Genomic DNA, 13,498 nt, shown 5'->3' with positions numbered 1-13,498 from the left:
GAATCCTACTTAATCATGGTGCACAATTTTTTTGATATGTTTTTGAATCCGATTCGCCAGAATTTTATTGAGGATTTTTGCATCTAGGTTCATCAGAGATATTGGTCTGTAGTTTTCTTTCTTTGAAGTGTCTTTGTCTGGTTCAGTAATCAGGGTAATGTTGGCCTCCTAGAATGAATTTGGAAGTTCTCCCTCTTTTTCTATTTCCTGAAATAGCTTGAAAAGTATTGGTATTAGTTCCTCTTTAAAGGTTTTGTAAAACTCTGCTGTATACCCATCCTGGGCTTTTCTTAGTTGGTAGTCTTTTGATGGTTTCTTCTAGTTCCTCAATTGATATTGGTCTATTTAGGTTGTCTATATCCTCCTGACTCAATCTGGGCAGATCATATGACTTAAGAAATTTATCAACGCCTTCACTATCTTCTATTTTATTGGAGTATAAGGATTTAAAATAATTTCTAATTATCTTCTGTATTTCTGAAGTGTCTGTTGTGATGTTGCCTTTTTCATCCCATATGCTAGTAATTTGAGTTCTCTCTCTTCTTCTCTTTGTTAGCATGGCTAAGGGTCTGTCGATTTTATTTATTTTTTCAAAGAACCAACTTTTAGTTTTGTCAATTTTTTTCAATTGTTTCTTTTGTTTCAATTTCATTAATTTCAGCTCTGATTTTAATTATTTCATGCCTTCTACTTCTTTTGCTGTTGTTTTGCTCTTCTTTTTCTAGGATTTTGAGATGAAGTATGAGATCATTTATTTGTTGGTTTTTTCTTTTTTTAAGGAATGAACTCCAAGCAATGAATTTTCCTCTTAGAACTGCTTTCAATGTGTCCCATAGATTCTGATATGTTGTGTCTGTGTTTTCATTTATCTCTAAGAATTTTTTAATTTCCTCCTTGATGTCTTCTATAACCCATTGATCATTCAGTAACCTATTGTTCATTCTCTAAATGATGCATGATTTTTCCTTCCTTCTTTTATCGTTGATTTTCAATTTCATTCCATTATGACCAGATAAGATGCATGGTATTATCTCTACTCCTTTATATTGTCTAAGAGTTGCCCTGTGACATAATATATGATCTATTTTTGAGAAGGATCCATGTGCTCCTGAGAAAAAAGTGTAACTGCTTGATGTTGGGGGGTATATTCTATATATGTCAATTAAGTCTAGGTTATTAATTGTGTTATTGAGTTCTATAGTTTCCTTATTCAACTTTTGTTTGGAAGATCTGTCCAGTGGTGAGAGAGGTGTGTTGAAGTCTCCCATGATTATTGTATGGTGGTCTATTAGACTCTTGAACTTGAGAAGAGTTTGCTTGATGAACATAGCTGCACCATTGTTTGGGGCATATATATTTATGACTGTTATGTCTTGTTGGTGTATGGTTCCCTTGAGCAGTATGTAGTGTCCCTCTTTATCCCTTTTGATTAACTTTGGCTTGAAATCTATTTTATTTGATATGAGTATGGACACTCCTGCTTGTTTCTGAAGTCCATATGAGTGATATGATTTTTCCCAACCTTTCACCTTCAGTCTATGTATATCTTTTCCTATCAAATGCATCTCCTGTAGGCAGCATATTGTTGGGTCTTGTTTTGTGATCCATTCTACTAGCCTGTGTCTCTTAATTGGTGAGTTTAAGCCATTAACATTTAGGGTTATTATTGAGATATGGGTTGTTCTTCTAGCCATATTTGTTTATTTATGTTACTAAACTTGGTTTGTTTTCCTCTTTGATTATTTTCCCCCCTTTACTGTCCTACCTCCCACTGTTGGTTTTCATTGTTATTTTCCATTTCCTCTTCCTGTAATGTTTTGCTAAGAATGTTTTGAAGAGATGATTTTCTAGTTGCAAATTCTTTTAACTTTTGTTTATCATGGAAGGTTTTAATTTCATCTTCCATCCTGAAGCTTAATTTTGCTGGATACACGATTCTTGGTTGGAACCCATTTTCTTTCAGTGTTTGAAGTATGTTATTCCTGGATCTTGTAGCTTTCAGAGTCTGTGTTGAAAGATCAGCTGTTATACTGATTGGTTTACCCCTAAATGTAATCTGCTTCCTTTCTCTTGTAGCTTTTAAAATTCTGCTGGGTCTGTTCTGCCGGTCATTGCAGGTCTGCCTACCTTGCAGGCGCCGGTGGCAGCTCTGCTCTACCCCTCCTCCAATTGGGGTGATGTGACTTCCACGCCAGCAGGCCACTGGGCCTATTCCGGGCTCAGGCAGTATCTCTGCTCTGCCCTACTTCAATTGGGGTCACATGACTACCCCACCAGCAGGCAGCTACGCCTGTTCTGCTGGTCAGTCACAGGCCTGTCTACCTTGCGGGCGCAGGTGGTGGCTCTGCTCTGCCCTCACTCCAATTGGAGTGACGTGACTATCATGCTGTCGGGCCGCTGGGCCTGTTCCAGGCACGGGCGAAGGTTCTGCTGTGCCCCTACTCCAATTGGGGTGATGTGTCTACCACGCCGGCAGGCCACTGGGCCTGATCCGCTGGTCGGTGGCAGGTCTGCCTACCTTGCGGGCTCAGGTGGTGGCTCTGCTCTGCCCCTACTCCAATTGGGGTGACGTGACTACCACGCCCATGGGTCGTTGGGCCTGTTCTGGATGTGGGCAGTGGCTCTGCTCGGCCCCTACTCCAAATGGGGTGACATGACAGCTTTGCCGGTGGGTCGCTGGGCCTGTTCCGGACGCGGGCGGAGGCTCTGCTCTGCCCCTACTCCAATTGGTGTGACGTGTCTACCACGCTGGCAGGCCGCTGGGCCTGTTCCGCTGGTCAGTCGCAGGTCTGCCTACCTTGCTGGTTCGGGCAGTGGCTCTGCTCAGCCCCTACTCCAAATGGGGTGACGTGACTGCCATGCCGGTGGGTCACTGGGCCTGTTCGGGGCGCAGGCAGCGGCTCTGCTCGGCCCCTACTGCAGTTGGGTTGAAGTGATACCACGCTGGCAGGTTGCTGGGCCTGTTCTGGGCGCAGGTGGCGGCTCTGCTCTGGCCCTCTGGCCTCCACAGTATTCAGCAGGACCCGGACTGAGAAGCAGTTTCTGCGGGTTCTTTAGCCCTGGGCCAGAGCAGTTCCGGGAGCCAGAATTCAGCAGCTCCGGGCTCGGTGTGTGTTCTGATAGGAGCAGGCTCCAAGAAGCAGTTTCCACGGGTTCTTTAGCACTGAGCCTGAAATTACCTGTTCTATAGCTGAATGAGCTCTGATCAGTCGAAAATAGGCATGGTGACATCAGCTCTCCAAGATGGTGGCTGCTGGCTTCCTCTGTGGTCTGACCGGTGTGGAGAACGGAACTAGACCGCTTCCTTCCCCCGTCTCAAACCCAGAATTCAGCTCTGAGTACAGTGATTGCACAGCTGGCAGGAGCCCAGAGAATCTGCAGCGCTGTATCTTGGTGTTGCTATCTCGTTGTTTCCCAGCGTGCCTCAGATTCTAGCCGCGGGGCGATTTGCTGAATACGCAGCGTGATCCACCACCCCCCCCCCCCCCCCCCGTGGAAAAATCGCTCGCGTTTGAGCCCCAGTAGCTGATCCTCGTGCCATGAAAATCCTTCCACTAGGTTTTGGAGCCCCCCAATTTTGCTGGAAATTCCTAACAAGATAGCTTTTAGCTGTTCTAACTCGTCATTCTCCCGCACAGTGACGCAGTACACAAAGGTGATGCACTCCCTTCGCCACCATCTTCCTTTCTTCTACTAAAATTTTTAAAACTAAAATGTTATGTTGGAGCAATTTCAAAACAAGAAATCATGAACCTTTAAATATAATCATTTATTCTTTAAAAGACTTGCAAAGAAGATTTCTTGTTATTTCACAGCAGGTTTTTATTTACCAAACACATTTCATTAACAAGAAATTTCCTTCCTATTCCTTAACTAGATTTCTCCACTAGAATTTACTCTTAGGGTCCCTTAATTCAACCGTTTTCATGAGTAATTATTTACTGCATTATTTATTAGTTATTATTAATTGAATACTGGAAACATACCAGAAATTCCTCTTAAGTGCTGGGGACATAATGATAAAACAAAAAGGGGGGGGGAGTTCTAAAAGAGCTCATATTTAATAAGAGAAACAGAAGATAGGAAATAAGCCATATGTCAGATGCTGATAAGTGTTCTGGAAATAAAGAAACCAGGGAAAAATGGATACTAGGGATGGGGTTTGAATGTTTTATAAACGGTGGCTCAGAAATGCCCCATTGGTGATGTTTGATTCCAAAAAGCATCAAGAATGAAATTAAAAGTATCTAAAGGATGAGTGTTACAAAAGGGGGAGCTAAGGCAAATGTCCCAAAGCAATAGCACTGTTAGTAAGTTCAAGGAATAGCAGGGAGGTAGGTGGGATTGGAGAAAAAGGCATAGATTGTAGAAGTTCTCTAGAACCACAAATTTTTAAAATAAATGATCTTTTATTCTGATCCAAAAGGGAAGTCATCACATAGCTTCAATGGCTTCAACATGGTGCAATATGACTTATCTTTTACAAAGATCCCTCTGGATATTGTCTTAAGAATGAATTGTAAAGGGGCAAGATTAGAAGAAGAGAGACCAGTAAGGGGGCTAATAATGTACAATCCAGGTAAGAGATCAAGACGTCCTGGCCCTGGGAAATAGTGGTGGAATTGGTGAGTGGCTTTTAAGATAAGATGAACAAGAGTTTTTGATAGATTGCATGTGGGGCATCAGAAATGGCAAGCCTGGTTCCAAGGTTTTTGGTCTGAGCATCTGGAAGCAATAATTGTCATGTGCTGAGAATGGGAAGACCATGGGAAGGCACAGCAACACATGGGCCATCTTCATGAGCCTGAGTCTGCTGCTTCCTCACTCCTTTTCTCCCAAATTTCAAAAGGTACATGAAGTTTATAGGTATATTACAAGAGCCAACAGATGACAGGTGTTATTAATACTCCCTTAACAACCCCAGGATGTGTTTCCATGAGCACCTGCTATCTACTTTCTATGTCCCATCTTTTCCCAGAATCCAGAAATAGAAAACATGAGTCTGAAGACTGGCATATACCATGAAAAACTGTGGACTTAAAGTTTTCATCTAATTAAAAACATTCGGGATTCTTTTATGTCAAGTAAATCCAAGTCATTTAATTCCCACTCCCCATTTTTGTTTTGACATTGTTGTTGCTTTTTCTGAACTCTAGGGGTGCCCTTTTGAAAAACACAAGAATTCAGGAACAGCTGTATCTCACTCAAGGTATAGGTTTGTTCCAAGCAAGCTTGTGGGCTCCCACATATCCTGAGTCTACACTCCTTTAGTTTTATAGGCATAGATTGTTAGCGGTGTGTGTGTGTGTGTGTGTGTGTGTGTGTGTGTGTGTGTGTGTATCAACACACACACATATATATCCATTTCTGGCCTAGAAGTCAGAAATTCAGAATTTCAGACACTACTATCATAGGTTAACTCCCTCCTCAAACTGAGACCCAGAGAAGCACATCATATTTTAGACAGAAAGCATAAATACTAAACCAATTTATCATTCAGTCATTACCGCATTGCCATTTTTCTTTGAAAGAAATATATCCAGTACTTTGCCGCTAAGGTACATTTTAAATCTTAATTCCCAGCATGTGTTTTTCCCACTTGCTTTCCTACAAGTTGAAAGGCTTTGCTTCATCCAGCCTGGGCCTCTGAGAGAGCCATGCCTTGCCCCACAGAGCCAGGTCAGGAGTGAATCCACCCATGGGCAGAGCAGCCACTTCACTTGATCATGAACTTTGCTCACTTCACTTGATCATGAGCTTTGCTTCTGCAGCCAACAATTGTTTCTGGAGTCAGTACAAAACTGTTTTCAAAAAGTTCCTATGTGCAAAGAATCATACTTGATATTATATAGAATAAAAACTTGAAAAAATCTTTCTCTTGAAGGTATGAAAGCTTCACAACCTTTTCTGAAAAAAATACTAATTGCTTTAAGTTAGGAAGTGTGCAGGGCTACAAAAGCAAAATCTATGGCTGCAAACTGCCCTCCACTGTATCTGTAAGAGGAAAGTAAGCCTCACAGGAAACCAAAGTTCAAGTCCCTCCGGAAACCCAGCCAGCCTGGTACAGGTGTCACCTGAGGTCAGGGCAGTGGCAGAATCCAAGTGCTTGGATTTCTCACACAGAGAGGAGGCAAGTCAGCAAAAATGAGGATCCCAAGGCCCAAATCCATGGGTGGGTCACCAAGGGGGAAAGTGTGCAACAAATCCCAGGGGTGGCAGGAAGCAAAATGAAGAGATAGGTTGAGGCAGATCAAGAAGTGGAACCTGGGCTGAGCCCCTAGATAGAAGCACAGAATATTCCTAACAGATAACCCCTTTCTCTATGATTTCTTTCTGAATTCCCCCTTCCACAGGTTCTCAGCCCCTATACAGATTTTTTTCTTCTCAGTACCACCAAGTCCATAGCAGAAGTACCCAGGTGTGTGAATGTTTACGTGTCCATCATCTGGGAAGTTCTTCCAGTGAAAGCTCCACAGGTACACTGAAGTAGACTGAAGGGCAGGAAGAAAACGAAGACTGCCCTTAGAGTCTTATCACAAGACAATCGATTTTGTTTCCTATGACTCTTGTAACAGATTTCCACAAACTTGGTGGCTCACAACAATGTCAGAAATCAAAATTCAGTTTCACCCTTCAAGGTTTCAGAAGGACAATTCCTCCCTCCAAAAATTCTTGGGAAGAATTCATTCCTCATCTCTTCCAAACTCCTGGTGGCTGCTAGTATCCTGTACCTTGTGGCTGCATCTTTTCAGCCCCTGCCTCTGCCCTGTTGGCTCCTCCTAGCCCATGTATGTGGGAAATCTCCTCTTGTCTCTCTTATGAAAACACTTGCAATTCATGGATCCATGGATAATCTAGGATATTCTTCCCATCTGCAGATTCTTAATTGAATCACATCTGAGAAGACCTTATTCTGCCTTATAATATGCACAGTTTCAGGGATTAGGGTGTGGATGTCATTTGGGAATCCATTATTTGACCTTGACAACAATGAGCTCGGCTACCTTTAAAGCAGAAGGCATGAAGTTAAAGGAACACAGGGGGAGGAAACACTTCTCTGAGAATACCTTTTGGTACAGTTTTGATTTGGGGGGAAAAGTCTTAATGTTTAAAAATAAAATTAAATAAACAAAAGTGGAAAAAGGAAAAAAAATGAAAGAAATAATCAGCATGTCAAGTGAATAAAATAATCCGCCACCATGAGGGTGACAGAGAAAGTATGAATCCTAGCAATTTATGATCACATAAATTGCTTGAACAAACACTCTTGGTCTTGGGAGGGAAGCATTCTTTATGCAGTATTCCAGCCAAGAATCTGAAAATAATTATGAGAAACATCAGAAAAACCTGAGACAAGAAATATTCTATTTTTATAAATATTGTATTCTTCAAACTGTTGATGTCACAAAAGATAAAGAAATCCTGTGGGAAATATTCCAGTTTAAAACTGTATGATCTCACTTATATGTTGTTATGGTTTACACATTAGGTATCCCCAAAGCTGGTGTGTGAAACAATACAAGAAAGTTTAGAGATGAAATGATTGGTTTATAAGAGGTTTAACTTAATCAGTGTAGGAATCCTCTGATAAGGATTAATTTGGAGGTAACTGTAGGCAGGCAGGGTATGGCTCCAGTAAGTGGGTCCCTGGGGGCATGCCATTGGGGTTTATATTTTGTCCTTGTTGAGCCTAGCTCTCTGTCTGCTTCCTGGGGCAACATCCTCAGCTGCTTCCCTCCTCCACACACTTCTGCCATGATGTTCTCCCTCATCTCAGGCCCTGAGGAATGGGGTTGGCTATCTATGAACTGAGACCTCTGAAACTTTGAGTCCCCAAATAAACTTTTCCACCTCTGATTGCTCTTGTCAGGCCTTTTTGGTTATGGCAGCGAAAGAGGTGATTAAAACATTTGTTGAATCTAAAAGATGGATTTTGTAGGAGCAAACAGTAGAATAGTCTTTGCCAGAATCTGGAGTGTGGGGGGGTGGTAAGATGTTGGACAAGGGGTACAAAGTTGCAGTTACAAGTCCTAGGGTCTAATGTAGGACATGGGTGGTGACAGATGTGTTAACTAATGTTATCATGGTCATCCTTATGCAATGTACACGTACATTAAATCATCTCCCTGTACACTTTGAATGTATTTGAATATATTCAGTCTTTGTTTCAAATTTTAATAAATGGCACCTGATTACACAACACATGCTTGCACATGCACACACACACACACACACACAAAGCTAAATGTGGTACACGATCATAAGCTATATTCTATACTGGGTGAAAATATTTAAAAAGACATTATGTTTTAGTCAGCTTTTTCACTTCTGTGACTGAAAGACCAGACAAGAACAACTATAGAAGAGGAAAGTTTTATTTAGGGGCTCACAGTTTTAGTGGTCTCAGTCCATAAGTGGCTGGCTCCATTCCTTGGGACTCAAAGTGAGGCAGGACATCATGGTGTGGCAAAGGGAAGAAGCTCACATGATGATCAGAGAGCACAGAGAGAGACTCCCCTGGCCAGATACAAATATATACCCCATAGCCACACTCCCCAATGAACCATTTCCTCTGGCGATATTCCACCTGCCTCCAGGTACCATCCAGTTAATCCTATCAGGGATTAATTCACGGATTAGGTTAAGGCAATAACTCAATCATTTCTCCTTCAAACCTTCTTATATTTCTCACATGTGAGCTTTTGGGGGACATTACATCTAAACCATAACACATTATTAAATCAAATGATAAGTTTAAACCATGGACATTACAGTTTGGATATTGGGTATCCCCAGAAAAGTTCATGCGTGAGGCAATACTAGAATGTTCAGAGGTTAAGTGGTTAGATTATGGGAGCTGTAACCTAATCTGTGATTAATCCCCTGATATGGATTAACTAGATGGTAATGATAGGCAGGTAGGGTGTGGCTGGTGGAAGTAGGTCATTAGGTGTGTGCCTTTGAGGTTTGCATTTTGTCTGTGGTGAGTGGAGTTTCTCTCCCTCTCCTTCTTGGATTCTTCTTCTTGGCTGTCATTCCTGAGCTGCCTTCTGGCTCACCTTGGGTTGGGAGCTCTGGCGTCAGACATTCAGGGATGAGCCTTTGAAACCACAAGCCAAGATAAATTTTTCCTGTTCTAAGCTGTTCTTGTCTGGTCTTTTGGTCACAGTGATGCAAAGCTGACTAAAACAATGGATGATAGGTTATGTAAGAGTATTGTATTAATATTGAATTTCCTGAAGTTGGCAACATACCAATTTTATGTAAAAGGATCTTTATTCTTAGGAAATAACACAGAAATATAGGGAAAATGGACTATGATGCATGTAACTTACCAGTAAATAGTTCAGAAAAATGTGTGTGTGTGTGTGTGTGTATGCGTGCACACACATGGGCCAGCTGTAAAGACAGAAAGAGAAAGGAGAGAGCACATACATGCCTGAGAACTCAAGCACCATCTAAATCAGTGACAAAGTGAATAGAACCAAGTGTTATAAGTAGATCAGTCTGGATACAGGCTATGCTGATGTTCTTTGTACTATTCTTATTCTTGCAACCTTTCTGTGAGTTTTCTTTAAAAAAAAGGCACTAAGCCAGGTATGCTGGCACATACATACAAACCCAACTACTTGGGAGGCTGAGGCAGATGAATCACAAGTTCAAGAGCAGCCTGGGCAACTTAGAAGACTCTGTCACAAAATTTTTAAAAAATTAAAAAGATTAGAGATGTAGCTTGGTGATAGAATGCCCCTAGGTTCAAACCCCAGTGCAAAAACAAACAAACAACAACAAAAAAAAAAAACAACTACAGTCCACTATCATCCTTAGGCTGTTAGAAGATGTAGCAAAAATTACCGAGCCAACAAGAGCCCTTTAAAATGAATGGGAAGAGCTTTTAAAAGAAGGCATCACTTCAGACAGATTTATGTTGACTCTAAACCTCAACTTTGTCATAAAATTCTGCATACCCCACAGCAAAACCTCAGGATCATCTTCAAGTTTCTCCCTCTTCTGAATTCAAGTGTGCATGAGTCATATTAAGCCTACCCTTTACAGAAATCCTTCCAAATAAAAGATAAGGGTAAAGGTAATGAATGTATTAAAGATAAGAAAAAAACAATTCTAGCAAAAACTTAGTCTAAAGAACCATAACTCCAAACTGTGTGCTGATGTCTTATTCCATTATAACACAGCTTTATTTTATTAAACACAACTCTTAGCAACTGAAGAGTTGTGATAAATAAATCCCTGAATAATAAGGCTGAGGTAGGTTCTAAAAGGGTTGCTAATTATATGAGCCAGAGAAAATACAAACTTCACATAGAATTGGATCTATCAACTTTGGATCTTCTATATTAACCTTGAACACAAACTTTCTTGTTACAGGCTGAAAGCAAATGCTTAAACAGGATTAGGGATGAAATTATATCAGGGATGAGATGTTTATCACATTACCTGTGAAAGAAAGTAGAAGAAACATATGGACAGAGAGAGAGAGAGAGAGAGAGAGAGAGAGAGAGAGAGAGAGAGAGAGAGCCAGTATGCAAGTCTGACTAATCCTTGACCAAACTGGAAGGGGACTCTGAATCCACAATTAATTGCCCTTCAAAACTGTACTGTACATGGCTTTACAGTGCTGCCTTCCCCGCCACTGGCTGGCAGATAACCTGAGAAGGACCTGACTTGAGAGGAGGTGGCTGCTTAGAGTGGAAACACACACTGAGAGTCTGCCAGCTGGAGGCAGAGTGCTGACCACCCTCCCTATAGCTGGGCAGCACATCCTTCCTTTCAGGGTGATTTCTTGGGGGCACCTTGGGCCTTTATACATCCTCTGAATTCACTCATCAAATTTAGAGCTGCCCCATAGAGGAAAAGACCTGGAGAAAAGTAGTTCTCTAGAGCTGAGGAGAGGCCATCCCTACAGAAGCTAATGGCTGGGATCTGTGTATACACCATGCTCCCTTCAGCTGAGCAGCAAGTCCTTCTCCAATGTGAGGTCTTTGTTACATATCTCCACATCTACCACATGGTCTGAGTCCTTTTCAAGAACACTGGTTCAGATGGGCCTTGCTTATAACTCCTCAACATCAGTGTCAGTCCATGACCCTTCCTTCCCACCAGGGCCTTTATTCCAATGGGAGTCTCTAGAAACTAGGTATCCAAATCAGGTGAACATGAGTGGCTTTAAGTTACAGAGCATCATAGTGCAGTTCAAAGAAAGAAAACCAACCTCTGTCTGGTTTATTCTGGTCATGAGAGTGTAAGCCTGAGTTGAGACACAGATGACCTAACCATATTAATAACAAACTCATAACATAAACGACATATTAATAACAAAAAGATGCTATTCTTACACACAGGACCCTGGGAGTCACCTGGGAGTGATCTCTTACTGTTATAAACTTCTTAATAATACTCTATCACCTTAATAGCACTATTGGCTACCTTGAGTTTTAGTTATTAACATTAATCTCCTCTTCATTACTAGCAAATATTACTTACATTATACTGTTTATTGAACCCTATCACCTATCTATTAGGTACTAAAGAACTATTTTTGCAAGTATTCATTTCAGAGTACAACAATCTTCAATGTTTCCCCCTAATGATATGACAAATGACGTTCACTGTCATAACATTCATTCATATTTTTTCTGAGAAGCAAAAATACTACAATAATCTACCAGAACATAAGTAACATGGCTGTACATGGGCTACAACATGCAAAATAGATGTCAGTTATGAGCAATTTCAAATATGCTGGGTGAGATTAATCTGGGGAAGATCTTATTCAGATGAGGTTGAAAGAGAAAAGCCTTTTCATCTCAGTGGCCATAAAGTGGTCAATGGACAAGAATAGACAACTGGTAAGTAGGCAATGGTCAGGCAATTTGCTTATCTGTAGTAAAAAAAAAAAACCAAAGCACCTGTGACTTATTCTCAGTAGGCAGAAAGAGGAAAAAATTTAGGATCTTAATGTAAGAAAAAATTGTTTGTGTTCTAAGTACTTGAAAGTCTGAGAAGAGAAAGTAAATTAAAGCAATATACAAAAGATGATCCTTGCATCTCCAAGTCAATTGGGACCAAAGAAGAGGACCTTGGAAATGGAAGGTCAGGAAGTGTTCCTTGCAGTGGCTCCATCCCAAGATGATCAGGACCCACATTCAATACTGCTGCCCACCTCTTTCTTTAAGCATTCTCTTCTCTCAGCTCCTGAATTACACACTCTTAGTTTCATTTCTTCTTTGCTGTCTCCCAGTCTTCCTTATTGACCCCTTCTCACTCACTTCTTTAAAACTTCCCACTTTTTAGGGCTCTCTTATGCCCATTCTGACAACCTCTCCATGAGTAATCTCATTCATGTTCTTGACCATGATTTTCATTCATGCATCAGTGTGTTCCAAATCAGAGCTATATCCTCAGCCCATCCAAATCAATATCTCTAGTCCATGAGGCCTATGGACACATACTCAATTTTCTACTGGATATCTCCACTGATGGGTGACACTCATGTTCAACCCCTAAAGCTCTTTCTTAGTATTTTCCATTTTGTCAATTGGCACTATCCTGCATACAACTCCTCTACCAAATGCCTGAAGATCATCTTTGACCACTCCATCACACACTATCCATTTCTCCTGAATCCTCAAGTCCTAATTGTTTCCCCACCTAATATCTCCTAACTAGATCGACTTAGTTGCCTCCATTGCTCACCAGCAGTTTTCTGGATGATCTCTCTGTACCCAATTGTTTGTCCCTCCAAACTGTTCTCCACATAGGAAACAGAATAATCATTTAAAATTTAAAATTGATTCAGATAATTTCCCATTTAAAACCCTTATGTGGTTTCCCATAGCTCTCAGGATTGAATCTCGAATCATTAAGATATTTCATTTTATGACAATTTTCCTAGCTCTTTCATTCTGGCTTATGCTCTGCTATCAGTGTCTTGAACATGCCGTGTTCTCATGTCAGGACATTCAAATATACCATTTCCAGTGTTTACAGCCTTCTTTTTTCCCATTCTTACCTAAGTTATTCTCTATATGTCCTTCATATTTCAACTTAAAATGAATTCTTTTATATCCTCATTTTTTCTCTTTCCTCCCCAGTCTCTTCTCTCTTCTTTCCTACCCTGATCTGTGCCCTAGAAAGCTGAAACACGTGATGAGCCTCCCTTCCTCTGTGGTTCTGGCTGGAATGGCCAGTGGGAAGCATTTGTGGGGAACAGAAGGCAAGAAGAGAGAGGGTTCAAGGTGTTCCTTCCTTTGCTCCCTCCCTGCTGTATCCCAGTGGTTTCTCTCCAGGTGAGGTTTATACAGGCTTCCTAGGACTACTGATCTCTACTCTAAATCCAGGTCAATTCAATAACCATGTTGAGTCCTCTATAGACCACCTCATCTTTTTAGTGGAATTCTGATGGAACTCTAGTATGCTATCCCTGGTTCCTTGGTTTTTGCTCTCCAGTCTTTACTTTCTCTGAGGTATCACTCTCCAG

This window comes from Ictidomys tridecemlineatus, chromosome 8 (assembly GCF_052094955.1).
Source record: "Ictidomys tridecemlineatus isolate mIctTri1 chromosome 8, mIctTri1.hap1, whole genome shotgun sequence".
Lineage (NCBI taxonomy): Eukaryota > Metazoa > Chordata > Mammalia > Rodentia > Sciuridae > Ictidomys > Ictidomys tridecemlineatus.
Note: the sequence above shows the minus strand (reverse complement) of the source record.